The sequence below is a fragment of the Nannobrachium achirus genome, assembly GCF_963921795.1.
Source record: "Nannobrachium achirus genome assembly, chromosome: 13".
NCBI lineage: Eukaryota > Metazoa > Chordata > Actinopteri > Myctophiformes > Myctophidae > Nannobrachium > Nannobrachium achirus.
In genome coordinates this window covers 6,308,462-6,321,866 of record NC_137833.1, presented here as the reverse complement: position 1 = coordinate 6,321,866, position 13,405 = coordinate 6,308,462, and the positions used below count along the sequence as shown (strand labels likewise).

At 41.5% G+C, this 13,405-nt stretch overlaps 1 protein-coding gene across 3 annotated transcripts in view; it reads right to left on the bottom strand.

The window, feature by feature from the left end:
- prom2 (prominin 2) overlaps nt 1-4,497 on the bottom strand; it is a 52,289-nt gene extending 47,792 nt beyond the window's left edge. For all 3 annotated transcript variants that reach the window (XR_013962677.1, XM_080741194.1, XM_080741193.1), the window contains exons 1-2: nt 4,314-4,497; nt 338-398 (exon numbers count right to left, since the gene is read on the bottom strand). The gene's annotated coding sequence lies outside the window, so the exon portion shown is untranslated. The remainder of the gene's footprint in view (nt 1-337; nt 399-4,313) is intronic.
- Between the last annotated feature and the right edge of the window lie 8,908 nt (nt 4,498-13,405).

Below are 13,405 nucleotides of genomic sequence, written 5' to 3'. Positions count from 1 at the left end.
ATCAATTCCCGCAGGCCCACGATCCCAAGAGCTACGCACATCATGGGCTTCAACTTCAGTTATGACATTAATTAATGACGATTAATTGTCACAGATATAATTGCGATTAATGATTTAATTGTGTATTTGTCGTTGTCAATTACATTTCCGTTTGGCTTGTAGGCTTATGACGGATATGACGCATAACCTAAATATACAAAGAAATTACTGACATATCTGACAACTTTATACTTAATTAAAAAAGAGCATTGATAGTGAAAATAGCCGATCTACAATCTTGTAGATCTGCTATTTCCATTTGCGATTATGTCAAATAATTGCGATAGTCCGGCCTTACCTGAGAGAGAGAGCTACGTGTAGACCGATCACCACATGGCCCTCGGTGGCTCTGGATTCATCTGGAAGTAGAAGAAGAGGAAGGACACAGATATGAGCAGAAGTGGATCAGGTGGTGCAGAGGGAAGCCCAGGGTTCCATTTCTATTCCCGGCTTTGTAAGTCCAAAATGCCAAAGACACAAACTGACTGCTCTCCATGAGCAGGCTGTAGGCTGGTGCCATGCATGTGTGGTGGTTTCTGCCATCTGCGTGTGCGTGTGCGTGTGTGTGTGTGTGTGTGTGTGTGTGTGCGTGCATGAATGGGTTGAATGTAGGCTACTGCACATTGTAAAGAAAGGCTTGGGATGAAAGACGTTATAGAAATGTAGACCGATTCTCTCTTTTCACACACACGCACACGCACACACACACACACACACACACACACACACACACACACACACACACACACACGATGCAGAGAAGAAAAGCCACACAAATATAACTGAGTCACAGCCACAAAGGATCTGGTTGTTTGCTGTCTAATGTTCTATACAAAATGTCAAGGGGGGAGGGGGGGGGACTAGCACTGTCTGTCTGACAAGGAGAAGAAGCGATTTATAAAGCAAAAGTCTTCATGTTTCCAGGCCAAGGACCCCTTAGTTGAGAGAGAGATGAAGCAGGGACCCCCACAACCTGTTCATAGATTCCATATAGTTTCATTGTTTATCAGCACAATCATCAGTGTATTTTGGATTCATGTCAATTTGTGTTTTCAGATATTTAACCACTTGAGTCAATACTTAATAAACTTGACCTTTCACTCTGTACTTAGTCTGCTCTTTTCCCCCTCTACACCAAACCTCTTTGCCGGAAATAGCCGATCTACAAGCTCACAGACCTGCTATTGTTGTCTAAGGTTCTCAGAATATGAAGACTATAGGGTTCAAGTGGTTAATATAAAAAAGGAGAAAAAAAGGTTTCTATCACACAAAGATTTGGAGGACCCCCTGTAGTAACTCTGAGGACCCCCTAGGGGTCCCGGACCCCCTGTTGAAGACCCTTGTTGTAAAGGCTAAAATGCCAGCGTATAGAGACAGACAACTTAGTTTTATAGTGTCAGTGCCCTTTAAATGTGCCTTTTCTTTCATGCTGTGTTTACCCAGAAATATTGACACAGCGCTCGCCGGTCTCTGTATCCTACTACCCTGGCCTAGCTGTCGTCTATGTAACACGTAAGGCAGTGCTTTGGACTTCTTCACTTCAGAAAGTCATAGCATAGCACAAACTTTGCTGTAATGATTAGCTTTTTGAGACACTCGTCCTCTGGACAAGAACATTTCACATCCACTTGTCCAGGCACAAAAATCACTTATAAATATATACATTTGCCATTTCACAGTCATTAATTTTTCTGTTTTTATTTGTATTTTATTTGTCAAAATAAATAAGACCCCCCCTTGGACCCCCTCCGCTCCACAGTCCACAGTCTGCATACAGCACAAAGCTTTTTATGTGACGCACCTAGCGTCACATAAAAAGTTAAACCAAGAGCCACTTATTCGGACATGTACATGTTTTAAAGAACTTGTCCATAAAGATTCAGTAGTTAGTTAGTTAGTTTATTTTGTGGTCATTTGTATAGTACAACTCGTTTTCCTTCATTTCATTCAATCATTTCATTCACATAAACAGACCAAAAAAAGGCACAAGCTGAAGCTAAAAGCTTATTGTGCTTACCCTTTGTGCCATTGAATTGATTTACACTAGAGGAAAATATAATGACAGCAAACAAACAAAACAAGGAAACATAAGGACAACAAAAAAACAAACAGGACAAGCCTATTCATTTCATGCCCTGTGAAATATAATCCTTGTTGATGTATATATCATGGCCTACATAATATTACACTGACATTGCAAACACTGCAGTCATCTCACATACCTGCATCTCTATAGTGTTTACAGGACTGTTAGCCAGTCAGCAAAGTGAAACCAGCACCCTGCCAGAGTGAAACAGATCACACCAGATTGTGGCTGAGTGAACCTTCGTTAAACTGTCAGATAGTTTCACATTCTCATGTGTTTCGTATCTCTAAGTCACTGTGGGAAATGTTAGAACTTCCCACAAGAGGGGGAATTATTGTGCTTTTTTAATTAGGTCACATTTACAGCAATGATAGAAGCAAATGTCTGCACTAAAGGTCTTCAACAGGGGGTCCGGCAAATCTTTGTGTGATAGAGAGCTTTTTTTTCTCCTTTTTTTATGTTAACCACTTCAGTTTCAGTTTATTTTTATTTATAGTGCAATCATCACTCCAAGGGGTCTCTGTGCGCTTCACAACAGTACAACAAGTGATTAAAAACAGTCATACAACAAAAACATCAATATATAGAAACAATGATACAACAAAAAACATTAGTAGCAAAACAACAAGACAATACAATAAATGTGCTAGCATGCATGGTGAAATAATAACCATGTGGCAGAGCACGGCTGCAAAAGTGTGCAGATCAACTCACATTGAGTACAACTAGGGAGAAGAACCATAATGCAGGGTAAAAAGATGGGTTTTCAGCCTAGATTTAAAAATCACACTCGTGTGAACTGAGCGGTGGTGTGTGTGTGTGTGACAGACAGACCCACACACACGGCCATGTATAGGAGCGTTGTGACCACCGCTCAAAAATGGCCAGAGTGTCGGCATCCCTGACAGCTCGGGGGAGAGCATGTGTGAATGCTCTGCCCCCAACAGTTATTTTATTATAACTTGTGACAGTCAGTAGACCAGCATCCTGGGAGCGCAGTGGTCTTCCAGGGATGTAAGGTTCTATTAAGTTGGACATGTAAGGTGGGGCAAGTCCGTTTAAGGCTTTATATTAAAGGAGCAGTACCTTGAAATCAGCTCTGGTCGGTATTGGAAGCCAGTGTAGTGCTATGAGTGTTGGTGTAATATGATCACATTTTCTTTCCCTAGCGTCCATATTCTGATAACTTTAGCCAAAAATAGCAGATCTACAAGCTCACAACACCTCACAGCGCGCGGCTAATTTCGGCAAAGAGCTTTGGTGTGGAGGGGAAAAAGAGCAGACTAAGTACAGAGTGAAAGGTCAAGTTTATTAAGTATTGACGGTTCAAGTGGTTAAATATCTGAAAACACATTGACATCAATTCAAAATACACAATGATTGTGCTGTCAAACGATTAAACTACCGGTATATGGAATCTATGAACAGGTTGTGGGGGTCCCTGCTTCATCTCTCTCTCAACTAAGGGGTCCTTGGCCTGAAAACGTTGAAGCCGAAAGGCTGCTGGGAGCTCAGGCTTCCGTCATAGAACCCATGTACTCTGTGCTATAATAAACCAGTGGTTCTCAAAACTTTTACATTTCAAGATCTTCCCCTTAACTCTGACAGTGTACTAAATGACGGGTTCATTTGGTTCCATGTGTACACTGTCAAGAGTTACAGACTTGTATGGGTCGATTTAGACCCCCCTAAAGGAACCCACAGAGTCCCTGGAATCCACTTAGAGAAACCACTGCAATAAACCGACCGGAACAACAGCATCTGCCAGCATCTCTCTTCAACCTCTTCTCAGCTCACAAGGCTAAGAACTATATTCACAGCAACTTTGTAATTAATTCAGTCTAATATCCTGTATACCACATCACCCAGGTTAAAATGTTAGGTGACAAATGAACCGAACTGGTCTGTATTCATGCATATAGACAAGACTGATAAACACACAACAAAAGTAAGATATTTACTTAGTGGGCTGCGGGGGAAACTAAACTGTCTGAGCAGCTCTGCTATACTTTCTCTCTCAGGTATATTTATAGTCAGGACAAGGTGACATTACAAAAAAAGAAAGAAAAAACAGCTCATGCAATAAAAAAGGGAAACGGTCAAGAAAGACCTGCAAGGCAAGGAACATTAGAAGGATAAACTGTAGTCTAGGTATAGAGAAAAAGACAGGGGAAAAACATGCCTTTACCTGTTTGTTTGTCCCAAACAGAGCAGTGACAGTTTATGTCTGTCTGTCTGTCTGTCTGTCTGTACGGCCCCAAGTCCAGCTGTGTGAGAGTGTGTCTGGTCTGGTCCTCGCAGGTGTGTGTGTGTGTGTGTGTGTGTGTGTGTGTGCGTGCGTGCGTGCGTGCACCTCTATAACCTGAAATGTATTCCTGTTGCTGACAAGTTGAAGTGAGACTGCTTCTGTGTTTGGTTTTTTAGTGGCAGTGAGAATGGGAGGGTCTAGACTATGAGAGAGAGGGAGGGAGAGAGAGAGAGAGAGAGAGAGAGAGAGAGAGAGAGAGAGAGAGAGAGAGAGAGAGAGAAAGGAGAGAGAGGGAGAGGGAGGGAGGGAGAAAGAGGGCCGGAGTGACGTGGGAAAATGGGAAGGTAAGCAAATAGCGGAGAGGAGGTGGTTTGTTTGGGAGAGACAAAAGCTGCCAAGCAAATCATTTTCCCAACTCTTGTTTGCGGTCGTATCTCGAGTGTGGTGTTAATTCCCATCAGAAGTGTTGCAATTCAAACACCGTCTTAAATCACTCCCACACGACACTCATTAGAGTGATTTAAGACCTAAATGGTGTTTGAATTGCAACACTTCTGATGGGAATAGCCGAGAGGCAGGACATTTTGTGAACACTAATGTTCTTTAAATGTTACATAATAGCAGGAAATAACCTTGTTTTTTACTTCTTCTTCTTTATACCGCCTCTCTTTTATCTTTTATCTCAATTTGTATTTGTTATTTCGTTTTTTATTTGTTTACTCTTCTTTTGTAAAGCGCTAAGCTCTAACCTTGTTTCAAAAGACACTATACAAATAATAATTAGTATTCATAATAATAATTATTTCTAGTAAGACACCTCAGAAGGCCTAAAGGGAGGGGTCAGGCCAATTCTTGGCCATCTGGCCAGTGATGTATATCAGACCAGTTACCCATATATGGAGACCCTTTCATGAACTATGTGATGTCAGAACATGCCCAAATATGGGCATTCGCAGAATATGCGCTTGATATTGATGACATCGGGACAGGGATCTCCGTATATGGGCATAAAACGGACAAGGACATAATTAATTTGCAAGTGTGACTTGTGCAGACATCAGCAATCTCCATTTATGGGCATAAAAGGGACATCAAGCCAGAGTGTGATGTCAAAGCTGCAAACCCATTCTGTTCTCATTAACTGAGAGTTATTCTGTTAAGTGTTAACTCTTAACATTCTGTTAAGAGTTCTCATTAAGCTGCAAACCCATTCTGTTAAGAGTGGTTCCCCTGACATCACAGTGACATCAGAGCATGATGTCAGAGCGACAAACCCATAGAAGGGTCTGTACGTCAAGTGTGACGTACAGACAGACAGAAAGACAGAGATACGCGGACAAGATGTGCCGGTTTTCATAGTAAACTTGCGACCTACGGTCACACATTATCATTGAAACATTCTTTGTTTTCATTTTGAATTTTCATGGCATACAGCTCATGAGTTTATTACAATATTACAAGAGACCACTCAAAACAAGGATTTATAATAGAGAAATGTCAACCTTCTGAAGTCAGTCAGTCAGTTATGATTTGGGATGCTATGGCATCTGCATGCTTTTACACAATATTCTACATTTCTTTCTGTATATCTGTATGATTTGGGAAATTAATTTTGTCACCAGTGTGGTGTCATGTTATGTCTTTTCACTAATAACAGTTAAAAAAAATAAAAAATAAAAGCTAAATGATGGTGCTGCACTTTCTTTTGTAATAACATTTTAATAAAAATCTAAAGAGCATATAAATGATTAATATAGTCGATACATTTGTGATTCTAATTACACAGTGTCTGTTATGTAATGTATTGTATAAATAATTGCAGTTACTTCCTTCCAAGAAATACCAAGTTTATGATTGACCCACTTTTCCTTCCAGTTGGTTCTAGTCATTACGCAGCATGCAGTGTGTGGTGAATGCATGATAAGAACACACCCACTTTAACTGGCAGTGTGTACCGTAGGCAATCATCATCAAACATATCTGCACTGCACTTTTAAAGAGGTCGAGTTGTGCCTAGCAACAAATTGCATGTACAGATTAGGGCATAACGAAAAAGTTGACAAGTCGACTCAGTCGACTTCATTACACAAGTCGACTCCCACCAGAAAAAGTCAAAAGTCGAAGTTGAAAAAAAAGTCTGCCAAAAGTCTGCCAACGCCTCGCGATGCGAGGCGTTGTGAGCATGTAGATCTGCTATTTTCACAATGTTTAATTTGCCATTTTAGAGGTATTAAAAAGTCCTTAAATTGGCACTTTAGAAATGTGCACTTAAACTTTATGTTGGTTTGTTAACAGTTGAGTGAGAAAACAATGTTAACATTAAGTTAATCTTCCGGGGACCCCCCAAAATAATTGGGGGGTCGTGTGATGTGATGACGCCATCAAACGATAAAGTCGACTTCAACTCAACTTTTTTACTGAGTCGAGTCGACTTGCAAAAATCACAAGTTGTTAATGCACTAGTACAGATCATTCAGGCCGGGTACACATTTTAGTGTATGGGAGGGGCTTACAGTACATGTACAGTATGTATCAACATATTTGTTTTTGTTGGCTAATTTCTGATTTGGGCCTAACTATAGGTTAGGCCTAAATGGGTTAAAACATAGAATATTGGGTAAAAAGAAATGCATGGCAGATGTCCTAGCACACCAAATCATAAATGACTGCAGAAACTTCCCACTGGACTTCAAGCAACTCTGACTTCAGAAGGTTGCCATTTCTCCATTATAAATCCGTGTTTTGACTGGTCTCGTGTAATATTGTAATATTTTGAAATAATGGACATTTGATATTGATGAGCTGTATGACATGAAAAATTTAACAAAAAATGTTTGGAATAATTCACTGAATATGCAATGTATCTGGAATATATGAAAGAAAGTTTCAAGAAATATAATTATGAAAGTTTCAAGAAATTGTACTTTTACACAATATTCAATTTTTAGATGGATATTTCGTCACTGTCTGGCCAAAACCTCTTAACTTCATTTTTGAGGTTTTAGATTTTTTTTTATTTTTTTTTTGGCATAAATCAGGGCTATTGAACACCCTTTACATCTGAGTGTTGGTTAAAATAATATTGAACCAATGAAAAGTAGTAAAAAGCCCTTCGGTCAAAACCTCCTAACTCCACTTGAGCTCATTTTCCCGAAAATGAACATTTTGGACTTTGCTGGTTTGGGCCCGACAGCAGAGATATGCACACAGGCCTCTTACAGGGTTAAACTCAAGTGCACGATATCATTTCCTGCGAGTGACACAGTAAATGAGGCGTTACCGACCGTGACAGTTTGAAACGCACACAGCAGGTGTACTGTACACTGTGTGCGTCTCAGGCTTAAGCAAATAGACATTTTGCATATTATGAGTTCATATTACAACGATGCATTTGCCTGTCAAAACTCAAGAGAGACAAATAAAGAGGAGTTTACCTTTGAAGAAGGTGACGCGTAGCTAGCGCTGGAGCAGCTCTTCAAGCACTCCTCTTCTCCTCCTGTTTGTTTGTTTGTTGTTAGTCTTGTCAGGTGGCCAGCGGGAGTTAATCTGCCGGTATCACAAGTTGCTCATCCCTGCTTTACCACAAGCAACCCACTTTCATCAATTACAGGCTGGTGCTTTAATCTGCTGCCTGGCTGTCACTGACCGCTGATCCTTGGCATGCAACGAACGGCCTTCTGGTCTGGAACACAGCTACACTCTGCTCACAACGACCTTCTGGTCTGGACGGCTCACTAGAACACAGCTACACTCTGGTCACAACGACCTTCTGGTCTGGACGGCTCTCTAGAACACAGCTACACTCTGGTCACAACGGCCTTCTGGTCTGGAACACAGCTACACTCTGCTCACAACGACCTTCTGGTCTGGACGGCTCACTAGAACACAGCTACACTCTGGTCACAACGACCTTCTGGTCTGGACGGCTCTCTAGAACACAGCTACACTCTGGTCTGGATGGATGGCTAGAACACCGCTACACTCTGCTCACAACGGCCTTCTGGTCTGGACGGCTCTCTAGAACACAGCTACACTCTGGTCACAACGGCCTTCTGGTCTGGATGGATGGCTAGAACACAGCTACACTCTGCTCACAATGGCCTTCTGGTCTGGACGGCTCTCTAGAACAGTGTTTCTCAAATGGGGGTACGTGTACCCCTAGGGGTACGCGGGGGTACTGCAGGGGGTAAGTGAGAAAAACTAGAAAATGTGAATCTGTATTTTACTGTTATGGTTAATGATAAAACATTGACAGAGATGGTGTGAACCTGCTCATCTGTACATTTCTAAACCAAATGACTTCAATATCCTGACTAGTAGTAACTATTATTTAATAGAAAGCAATGTTTATTTGCCATTATGCTGTTTTATTTTGAATGTAATGGTATTGGAACTGGACTTTTGTTGTAAATGTTGCTGTAGTCAGGGGAAGGGGGTACTTGGCTTCGGAAATCAGTGTAAGGGGGTACTGTAGCCAAAAAAGATTGAGAACCACTGCTCTAGAACACAGCTACACTCTGCTCACAACGGCCTTCTGGTCTGGACGGCTGGCTAGAACACAGCTACACTCTGGTCTGGACGGCTCTCTAGAACACAGCTACACTCTGCTCACAACGGCCTTCTGGTCTGGACGGCTCTCTAGAACACAGCTACACTCTGCTCACAACGGCCTTCTGGTCTGGAACACAGCTACACTCTGCTCACAACGGCCTTCTGGTCTGGACGGCTGGCTAGAACACAGCTACACTCTGGTCTGGACGGCTCTCTAGAACACAGCTACACTCTGCTCACAACGGCCTTCTGGTCTGGACGGCTCTCTAGAACACAGCTACACTCTGCTCACAACGGCCTTCTGGTCTGGACGGCTGGCTAGAACACAGCTACACTCTGGTCACAACGACCTTCTGGTCTGGACGGCTGGCTAGAACACAGCTACACTCTGGTCACAACGACCTTCTGGTCTGGACGGCTGGCTAGAACACAGCTACACTCTGGTCTGGACGGCTCTCTAGAACACAGCTACACTCTGCTCAAGAGTACCTGAGACAAAAAACAGTCCAAGTCCATATTTTTTAAAATTTCGGGAAAAAAAAAGAAAAAAAAAAAAATATATATATATATATATATATATTAATTTACCAGACAGTAAACCACAAACTAGTAGTTTTTAATCTGTAAAATTCTTAATGCAATGCCCCTCATTTTGTTCAAATAGATATTTTTGGCTTAACTCACATATATTAGGAATTATAAGACATAAGTATATCACAGTATATCTCCAACAGTTTGTGGAACAACAGTATAAGTCCGTACCAAGCAATATTCAGCAGACAAAGGGAGCAGATAACATTAAAACAGACAATTGAACAAAATGAGGGGGGAGTGCATTAGCAATTTAACAGATCAAAAACTACTAGTTTGTGGTTTCAAAAAATATCTATATTCAAAAATGTTAAAATATGGACTCGAGTGTTTTTGTCTCAGGTAACAGTAAAAACGTAACTGCTTCTTTACCTGCCTTGGAGTCCATGTATGTTTGTTGTTTCAGCTGCAGCACCACCATAGGAAAACCAACTGAAATGCCTTCTCCTGTCTCTGCAAACAAACAACTACAGCCCTGCATTAGTTGCCTTGCTACTTCAGGATGTGTTGAAATCTTTCTGGTTCAGACACACCGACTGTGAGCAGGGGCGTCACACCAAATTCTGGGCCCTGGGTACAAGGATTCACTGCGGGCCCCCCGTGAATGTCAACTATTGAAAAATAGCAGATATACAAGCTCACAGCGCGGCACCGAGTGCCGCGCTGCGAGCTTGTATTTCTGCTATTTTTGAAAAATCGTGAAAATGTGTGCAAGAAACCTATGTCAAGGACCCTCAAGATGATATGTATTTGGCCACGGACCCCGATCTCAAAATATTTAGTTCCAGGGACCCCCCAGAAGCAAAATTTGAGTTAGAAATGTTCGCTTAAAAAAATACATATATTCAAAGATTTTCACACATTTTCACAAAATAGCAGATCTACAAGCTCGCAGCGCGGCACTCTGTGCCGCGCTGTGAGCTTGTATATCTGCTATTTTTCAATAGATAAAGTTATTAGGCCCCCTCCACCTTGGGCCCTGGTAACTCAGTCCCACTTTCCTACCCCTTGTGACGCCCCTGACTGTGAGGATATGGTTCAGACACCGACCATAAGCCTGACTCTGTCCTCTGCTCCACTGTCACAGCTGTCTGTCTCAATATCAATCTCCTCCTGTTCAAAATAAAGTGTCTGTCAGCACTCAACTCCTGTCTACACCAGTGGTTCTCAACCTGCGGGTCGGGTCCCCCAAATTATTGTGATGATTAACTTAATGTGCCACACTGTTTTCTCTCTCGACAGTAAACAAATCAATCAACATAAACTGTAAGTGTATAGAGGGTTTATGCACATTTCTAAAGTGAAGATTTAAGGACTTTTTAAAACCTCTAAAATGGCAAATTAAACTTTGGCCAAATTGTCAAAATATTAGACACAGAAACTGTGAAAATAGCCAATCTACATTCTCACAACGTCTCGCAACACAAAGCGTTGTGAGCATGTAGATCGGCTATTTTCACAATAGAACCATGTACCGGTAATACAAAATGCAATGCCTGAACTCTTAGTACTCGTCAGGGTGGTGGTGTCCCCAGTTAAAATATGATTATTTTGGGGGTCGCAGCCTGAAAAGGTTGAGGATCGCCGGTCTACACCACATTCCTGAAGTTGGCTGTAGAGACTGTTACAGTGCATGACAGAAAAGGCATATAGGTTCTGCTTTTATGACTTCTGTCTCTCTGTTAAATTAAAGGAGAACGTAGCCATTTTCAACCTTATATTCATATAATTGATCCGCACTAACGCACATTATAAGAGGATACCATTTTGCCTCCATGTGTGCTAATGTAAAAACTTTTAAAAGCATGTATTGATGCAAGAAGTACAATGGCTTTCTCTTCCCTGGTCAACTCTCCAGAAAGAGAAGTGTGTCGTTTCTAATAGCTTGAAATCCCCGTCAGGTTTCTGAACTGTGCACCTCTGGGACACAGAGTGAGTAGAGTATGGCTGTGTGCCAACTTGTAATAAGCATTACCGAGTATGGCTGTGTGCCAACTTATAATAGCATTAGTGAGGACCAATTAGGAAGAAAAGGTTGACTAAGACACACCTCTGCCCTAGCCTCGCGTAGCCAGGCTGCAAAGAGAAAAGCCTGGTGACAATATCAGGCAGAGACTGTTCAACTTCCGCCGCGAGAATTTCACCGGCAGACTACAACGCATGACGTAACTTACGTTAAACACAGCACTTCCGCCACTTCCGCTAGAACCAACCGGAAGTCATATTGTGGCCAGGGTGCCTCTGCCCAGCACAGCACAAGCATTCTCAATATAGCATGTCTTGCTCTCAGTCTAAAGACGTTTTTGTGTGTGTCATATATAAAGTATACTGTGTGTGTTAGTTTCAACTACCACGTAAGACCTTTGGTTTGTATTGGAAATGGCTGTAGCTCACTTGCAACACTGAAATGAATCTGTGGTTCTCTGTAACACGTTTGGTTCCATTGTGAAAATAGCACATCTACATGCTCACAACGCCTCACAGCGCAAGGTGTTGTAGATCTCATATTTTCACAATTTCTGCCTTTAATATTTGACAATTTGGCAATATTTTAATGTATTAAAAGGGTCTTAAAAGTCCTTAAATTGTCACTTTAGAAATGTGCAGACACCCTCCATACACGTAAACGTTATGTTGGTTTCTTTAGCGTTGAGAGAGAAAACAATGTTGCACATTAAAGGGGCAGACCACCCATTTTCAATATTTTACTGTGTCATTAATATACCTTAGAGGAGTTGTGTGGAAATAGAAAAGAAGTCCCCCCCCCCCTTCTGTGTTGCCTAGAACTGGAGGATTGATTTTGGGGTTTGTATTGTAAAGTACAACTTGATGACATCACACATTGTACTTTATTAGCCCTATTCACGACCCGCCCACTCAGCATCCCCCGGGTGCTGAAGTCCCGTTTTGAAGGGGTAAATCCTACCATAGCCTATGGAGTTGGCACAGAAATCGCAAATTTAATGCAATTTCCGAATAGTAAAGTATAAAATACGGCTAGCATGATCAAGAACACAAGATACTTAACGGCACAATGCACTGTAATTTACTTTACTGTTAGAAATAATGATTTGTTGGCTTTAAGTCCAGTATAGTTTCCCCTTCTAAATTGAAGTCAGCACCCGGGGAAAACTGAGAAACGGAAGTAGGTGGGCGGGCCGTGAATAAGGCGAATACAAACCCCAAAATCAATCCTCCAGTTCTAGGCAACACAGAAGGGGGGGAACTTTTTTTCTATTTCCACACAACTCCTCTAAGGTATATTAATGACATATTTCAATATTGAAAATGGGTGGGTAATCCCCTTTAAGTTTATCGTCTGGGGACCCTGCAAAATAATTACCTTGAGAACCACGGAAATAAATTGCTACTTTTCCAGAAACCTCAATGTTCTCTTCAAATTAGAATCTCTAAACACCCATATGAATAAATAAACAAACATAATTAGCCTGTATGTATAATGGTTTTGCAGAGTTTATTTATTAAAAAAGATCAGATCCAGAGGTCTAAGGGGTTACAAATCGGGTGATTGCGTTTTGTTCATGCCCTGTTAAAATATGACATCTGTTTAGTAAAGAGCAATAATTGGCCGTCTAAGTGAAAATGTATCTTTATTAATAATACCATACATTAATTTCCAATGACAGAAATTAAGCAAAAAATATATATATAATATATCAAATCACCCCTGTATATGGGGGCGCCAGCTATCATGGGTTGAGTTGCCATTTTCATGTCTCTCAAATGATATACCCTATTATTCCCTAAATAGTGTCCCAGGTCGTCTAGGCGTCGGAGTGGATTTACAGACAGGCCTTTCTGCCAAAGATCAACAACAGCAGAGGGATTGTGTTGTTAGTGGGCTGCTCGGTCTTGTCTAGTCATTCTGC